The following is an 8,007-nucleotide window of genomic DNA, read 5'->3' as shown; positions in this document are numbered from 1 at the left end:
CTCATCCTGCCACATGGCTAGCACAAATGGAGCAATATTTCACATTGAATCACATCAGAGATGATGTGAATCAGCTAAGCATGGGTAGCATGTACTTGGACAACGAAAGATGGCAATGGTGGAAGTGGCATCAACGTTGATATGGAAGGCCCACGACTTGGCAGGTATTTGCAAAGGCCCTTCCAGATCGCTTCGACCATGAATCTAATTTTTTGGGTCATCTTACTAAGCTCCGACAGATAGGAACAGTGCAAGAATATATTACAGCCTTTGAAGCCTTAGCCCTCTGCACAAGAGGTCTACAAGATGAGTTCTAGTTGGAATGTTTTGTCAGTAGTCTCAAAGAAGTCATACAAGCCCACATCTGATTGCAACACCCAATATCATGGCTAGATGCTTGCAAGATAGCTCGTGAATTAGAATTCACGTTAGTGGCCCAGTCGATTTGTCCAAATTTCATAACCAAGGGTTGCCCCACCCAAGCTCCAAGCACCACCAAAACACTTAAAGTTCAAAATGTGTCACCAGCAGAAATGGCAGAAAGAATAAAGCAAGGATTGTGTTACTACTGTGATGCGAAATACTCCCAGGGCATAAATGCAAGGAACACAAATTTTTTCAAATTGATGCTATTGATCATAGTTCATCGGAGGAAGCCCCACCATTTGAGGAACTAGAGGAGGAAGATGAGGACAACCAGCTGGACAATGTGCTCCTAGCTACAGTTGATGAACCAGTTATCTCACTTCATGCTTTGGTAGGGATTTCTTCTCCCCAGACTCTCAAAATCAGAGGTTTTATTAAGAATCACCCCGTAGTAGTCTTGATTGATAGTGGTAGTACCCATAACTTTATTCATCAAAGAGTAGCTGAAGCAATGCATTGTTTTCTCAGAGCAGTCTCTAATTTCCAGGCCCAAATTGCTGATGGGGGGACAATGAAATGTTAAGGCTGTTGTGAAAATGTCAAAATTCAAATGGGGGATTATCAGCTAAAGACCCACACATTTTGCATACACACAGGAGGGAGTAACATTGTCTTGGGTGTTGAATGGCTCCACACACTCGCCCCAATCACAATGGATTTCCAGGAGTTATATATGAGCTTTAAGCAGAACAACCACACACATACCCTCCACATACTCCAGGCGGGTGCTCCCTCTATCCTCAGCTCGCATAGGATGGAAAAATTGTTAAAAAAGGGCCACCATGGAGTTATAGCCCAATTTAATGCCATCTAGGCCTTCAAACCCACTTCTCTTCATATTCATCCTAAGATGCAACAGATCTTAAACAACCATCTGTCGGTCTTTGAAAAGCCTCATGAGCTTCCACCCTCGAGAGGGGAACATGATCATAGCATTACTTTGGTCCCAGGGACCCAACCACCAAATTTGCGCCCATATAGATATCTGTTAACCCAAAAGAATGAAATTGAAAAAATCATCGAGGAACTCCTGGAAGCAGGCGTCATTCATCCTAGCATTAGTCCTTATTTCTCACCTATGGTCATGGTGCTCAAGAAATATGGGGAATGGTGTATGTGTCCAAACTTCAAGGCCCTCAACAAGATGACGATCAGAGATAAATTTCCCATCCTAGTTGTCGATGATTTGCTGGATGGACTAAATGGGACTCAATTCTTTACTAAGCTCGACCTTCACTCAGGCTATCACCAAATTCACATGAAAGAAGTAGACATTCCAAAGACTACTTTTTGAACTCATGAAGGCAATTATGAATTCCTAGTCATGCCATTTGGTCTTTGTAATGCCCCATCCACTTTTTAGAGCCTCATGAACCACCTGCTCAAACCATATCTCAGAAAATTTGTCCTTGTTTTCTTTGATGACATCCTGATCTATAGTCGCACCTGGGCCACACATCTTCAACATGTAGATCTACTCTTTCAATTGCTCTGGAAGCATAAATTATTTGTCAAGATGTCCAAGTGCTCTTTTGGCATGGAAGAAGTTGAGTATCAGGGCCACATTGTGGGGTGTGAAGGTGTCAGGGTGGACCCTAAAAATATCCAAGCAATGCAGGATTGGCCTCAACCAAATACCTTGAAGAGCTTGAGAGGATATTTGGGTCTCATAGGCTACTATCGCAAATTTGTCTGCAATTATCGTCGCATTGGTAGACCCCCACTCACATTCTCAAGAAAAATTCATTTCTCTGGAATAATGAAGCGCAACAGGCATTTATAGCTCTCAAACATGCCATGTGTTCCACTGCCATATTAGCACTACCCGACTTCAGCAAATCCTTTGTGATTGAATGTGATGCTTCAGGTATGGGTATTGGGGATGTCTTAATGTAGGAAGGTCGACCCTTGGCCTTCACTAGCTAACAACTAAGTGGGACAAATCTGGGACAATCTACTATGAGAAGGAGATGATGGCTATCTTACATGCAGTGGATACCTGGTGACCATACTTATTGGGGTGGCGTTTCCAAATCCACACAAACCATCAAAGCCTTAAATATTTTTTGGAGCAACACTTATCCTCGCCACAACAAAATAAATGGCTCCCAAAATTTTGGGATATGATTATGAGATAATTTACAAGAAAGGGCACGAAAATGTCGTAACAGATGCTTTATCATGCCAATTTGAGGAGGAAAGCACCCTGCTTGCAATCTCCATTTCCATTACAGAATGGATTTCAGAGGCTTGCAAGGAATGGTTTTCACATCCCTTGCTCTCCCAACTCGTTAATAAATTGCAGGTGGATCCAAATTCCACAACGGGCTACTCTTGGCAGGATGAGATTCTTCGCTACAAGGACAAAGTCATGATATCACCAACATCCACCCTCAAAAGTCACATTTTGGCGGAGTTGCCCTCATCTCCCACTGCAGGCCATTCAGGCTTTCAGAAGACTTATGTTCACACTCGACGTTCATTCTTTTGGACAGGCATGAAGAAGGACATTCTTACTTTTGTAGCTGAGTGTGATGTATATTAGCACCACAAAGGAGAAACAGTCAAATCCCTAGGTGCATTATAGCCATTGCCCATCCCAGCGTCAATCTGGACGGAAGTTTCTATGGACTTCATTACAGGTCTTCCGAAGTCAGGCAATAAGTTAGACATCATGGTGGTTGTGGAAATACTTTCTAAGTATGCTCATTTTTGTGCCCTACCCCACCCTTTTACACTGGCTTTGGTGGCTCAATCTTTCATGGACCAGATCTTCAAATTGCATGGCATGCCCACTTCCATTATGTCTGATCATGACCCGATCTTCACCAGTAACTTTTGGTAGGAACTCTTCCGGCTACAAGGTACCCAACTACAACTCAATACTTCCTATCATCCCCAAACTAATGGTCAAACTGAATTAGTCAACAAATGTCTCGAGACCTGCCTTGGGTGTTTCACTTCAGAAAATCAACATCTATGGGTACAGTGGTTACCTCTAGCCGAATGGTGGTATAACACTAACCATCATGCCACCACCAAAATGACTCCCTATGAAGGAGTTTATGGTTAACTCCCTCCTTCACCTACTTCTTATGTCCAAGGATGCTCGAAGGTACAAGCAGTGGACCAAATCCTATAGAACCGAACAACCATGCCAGCCCACCTCAGAGAGAATCTCCATCAAGCTCAAAACCGCATGAAGCAACATGCATATCAACATCATTCAGAACACAAATTTCAAGAAGGGGATTAGGTATTTTTAAGGTTGCAACCATATAAGCAAACATCACTCAAAGACAAGGGTTTTCAGAAATTATCTACAAAATTCTACGGACCGTATCAAGTACTTCAGTGCATCGGAGAAGTAGCCTACAAGCTAGCTTTGCCACCCATAGCAAAAAGCCATCCATTCTTCCATGTCTCATGCCTCAGGAAAGTGATTGGGAACCATTGCTAAATTCAAACCAGTCTACCAGAATTGGTTGACGAATGTTCAATCTGGCTCCAACCTGAATAGGTTCTAGACATGCAAGAATGGCACCTGCGCGGCCGCACGATCAAGGAAGTCCTCATCAAGTAGAAAGACACCTCTCCAGAAGATGCGACCTAGGAACCAGCCACTGTCCTTCAACAGTTTCCGCAACTTCAACCTTGAGGACAAGGCTATTTTTATGGGGGAGGGTATGTTAGGGTCCAACCCTAACCCCCTTATTTATGTAATAGGGTTGAGTCATAGTTATAGTTAAGTAAAGAGTCAATAAAGCCCATATTAGTAATTGTATGTGGTTGACCCACATTTAAAGAAGGGACCACAGTTAATTGCAAATGGGCCATGGTATTAGATAGATGGTATTAATAAGAACCATGGTATTGACCCATGGTATTACATGTATGAATCCTATATAAAGGTTGAGGAGAATCATGTCTTATTTTGTAATTGAGCCCAGCTCTATTGGAGGTTGCCCCCTCGAAGAGGCAAGTGAGCATTGATTTCCTTTCTGAATAATAAAATACATGTTGTTATTTCTTATGGTTCTATGTTCTGGGTATATTTCTTCTCATATTTGGTATTCTGGTATCTTCTCACAGGTCAAGAGCATTAAATTATTATTGTGCCCATAGAAGCTCACTATTGTTATAATTGTTCCCTTACATTATTATTGTTATGTCGGCTCTGATTATATTATGACCCCTTAGACTCCTATATGTAGAAAGGAGTTCTTGTCATTTGTATCATCCAAGAATTGTTCATTTGTATAATGTAGAGGAGGTTACCCCATCAAAGAGGCCGATTTCTAAGTCGTTGATATATCTTCTCTATCTTTTGTGAGCTGGTTCCATAACACTCACTCTCCTAGTGACAAAAATTATTACACTTGAAGCATTGAAATTTATCTATCAGGGGATAGAAAGGATTTCTATTTATTGTGAATGTGTTGTAAGCTCTAACATTTTGATAATGTCTATATCTAAAATTTTCATCTCTTTCAACCTTAAGAAATGTATAACTAAGGGCTTTATTTCCAAAGATATGAAATTTATAACAATGACCATAGAAGAACTGCCGGTACCTAATGTTTAAAACTCAACAAGCTTGAGTTTGTTGCTTGTACCTTTATTTCCTTATTGATTGATTTACATCTTTGTGTGGAGGTGTGCTTGAGAAGTTAGTATTCTTGGTCCAATAATGAGTGTTACTTTGGCTCAGTTTTTGTTTATCCTCATTGACTCTACCTTGTAACACCTTTGCAAATACTTGGGGGCCTTTGAATCCTGCATAATTGAAACATGTCTTTCCTTTAGAAGACTTTTGTGACTCAGAGTATCCAAAACTTGGATTGTTCTCTCGAGACCTTTGAATACTAAAAAGGAGATTTAATTTCTTTATTCCTTTAGCAAACTTTCTGTCCAAATCCTTATCAATCTTGGGCTTCTCAAGGCATATTGTCAAAGAAATGATTTATGCTTCTAGACTATGAAACATTTCTCCCCATTTGAGAATAAAATCATTTAGAACTTCTTCCTTTTATTTTGCTTCATCTAACCTAACTTTCAAGGGAAAAGTTTCTCATTTACATGTGTTTGAAATGATGTATTCCTATTTCTTGATCAATTCTTATTTCAAGGGTCCATTCTCATCCTCTAGTTTTCCGTAGGTCTTTCATTTTTCTTCTAATTAAAGATTTAGGTTGTCTTTTTTTAATTTTTTCCTTAAATTTTTCTCTTTGATAAGCAAATTACTTACTATCAGAGTTGTAAATACCTTCTTTAGCTCTCAAGAATTACTCTTTTCATTACCTGTTCCTATTTTTAGTATTGTTTGTCTCATCAAGAACACTAATGAGCTCCCCTTCAACATCCACTACTCGTTATTCTTCCTCAAAGCCTGAGCCATTCTTGGATTTGGATCCAGATTCAAGTTCCATGAGTAAGCATTCAAAAGACTCACCATCTAAAGAATCTTTGTTGTTAGCTTCTGCCGCAAAACTGTCCTCTTTGGATTACAACCCCTTCTTCTTGAAGGATTTCTTCTTCTGATATGTTTAACCTTTGTCTATGGGCTTCTAAACCTTATCCTTTTTTGGATTTTCTTTATAATGACACTTGGAAGAAAAAATTGCAACTCTTCCACAAGAAAATCATTTGAAGGGTAGCTCACCTTTATACCTTCTTGAACCTCGTTTTAGTTTTCTGGAAAAATGAGCCAACTCTTGATGAGATTCACAAGTCAAAAATTATTAGTGATCTTTGTTCTCCTTAGCCTTATTAGATTCTTTAAATGTTGCCTCCTTTGGTCCAATCTTCTCTTTTCCTAATATCATCTCATAGGTTGTGAGGGTCCCATGTAGCCGGTCCATTGTGATATCTTTCAAGTCTATAATCTCTTCGATGGCTGAAATTTTTGCCATGAATCTCATAGGAATATGCCTCAAAACCTTCTAAAAAATGAATTCCTCTTTGAGATCTTCATCAAATCCTCAAATCATGTTTCCTAATTCATCAACTCTAAGGAGATATTTTTCTATACTTTCTTCTTCATCCATTGTTAAGCTCTCAAACCTCATTCTGAAGGTTTGAATCTTGGTTTTCTTAAAATTTTCATCCCCTTCATGACTCTTATTAAGTTTACCCAACACCTTATTGTTTGTCTTACAGTGCATTGCCTTTACAAGTTCAGATTAACTAAGACCAAAGGGAGTGACATTCTTCACCTTTTCATTGTTCCCTTAGACCATTTTATCATCTGCATCTATAAGAGGAGTTGCTGTGAAAACATGATCAACTAATATAGAGTTTTAAACATATACCCCTAGGGACATGACATAGGCTTCCATCTTAAATTTCTAAAATGCATAGTTTGTCCCATTGAAGTTTGGTGTTCTAAACACTCTTGCTATCAGAGCCCTTCAAATTTTTGACTCTGAGCATCTGAATGAAGAAAAGAAGCATTTAGTTTCAACATTTAAGATTATAGGATACAAAGAACAAGAGATTAAAAGAGCCATAGAGAGAGCTGAGAGAAGGTTGTCATCTCATGAACCTAAGGCTCAAGACCAACCTCAGTGTGGTAAAGTTTTTCTACCTTATATCCATGGAGTTACAAACAAAATCGCTAAAATCCTAAAGAAGAAAAACATAATCACGCATTTCTCTGCCCCTGGAACGATTAGGCAAGGTATGAGGTCTGTAAAAGATGATATTGACAAACATCAGCTTAAAGGAGTCTATAAAATAGATTGTTCATGTGGAAAAAGCTACATTGGTGAAACAGGTCGCTCCCTACACACAAGGCTCAAGGAACATGGCGCTGATATTAGGAATGAAAGGACTCGTACTTCAGCCTTGGCAGAGCACTCCTCAAAAACTAAACACCATATATTCTTGGAAAGCGCCTCAATTGTCGCAAGGGAAGAACATCATCATAGACAAAAGATCAGAGAAGCGCTTGAAATTATCAAACATCCTCAGAATCTGAACAGAGACAATGGTGTGGAGATTAGCGGGAGCTGGCTTCCCTTAATCAGGGAAATCAAGATTGCCGACACGTCCCAGGTATAACATATCTTCTTCCTTATCTATTAAAAATTTATTCTTACCTTAAATAAATAATAACTATAATAATAAATAATCAAATAAATTTATAATAAATTAATAAACTCTTAATAAATAATAAATAAATCTTAATAAAAAGTGATGATTCTATTTATTGATATTAACAATGATATCAATTAATATAAATTATCAAATATTATCTTTATTAACATTCATTAATATTAATTAGTTTAATATAGTAATTAATTTATAGAGCAATTAATTAATATATTATTTATTATTAATATTAATTAATGATTAATTATTTATTAAGTAGTTTCTAATTTAGTATATTAACATTATTGATTAGGTATTATTAATATTTTCAACTCTATTAATATCTATTACCTGTATTAATTTTGTTTTATTAACTTTTTTCTTTTATATTAATTAGCTTAATATTTTAACATAACTATTAATTAATATATTATTTATTATTAATATTAATTACTATTAATTCATTTTTAAATGTTTTATTAATCATTA

The sequence above is a fragment of the Pinus tabuliformis genome, chromosome 4_2 (genome assembly GCF_031772625.1).
Source record: "Pinus tabuliformis cultivar Carrire ecotype Pingquan chromosome 4_2, CPIR1, whole genome shotgun sequence".
Taxonomy (NCBI): Eukaryota; Viridiplantae; Streptophyta; class Pinopsida; order Pinales; family Pinaceae; genus Pinus; species Pinus tabuliformis.
This window is presented reverse-complemented; position numbering follows the sequence as displayed.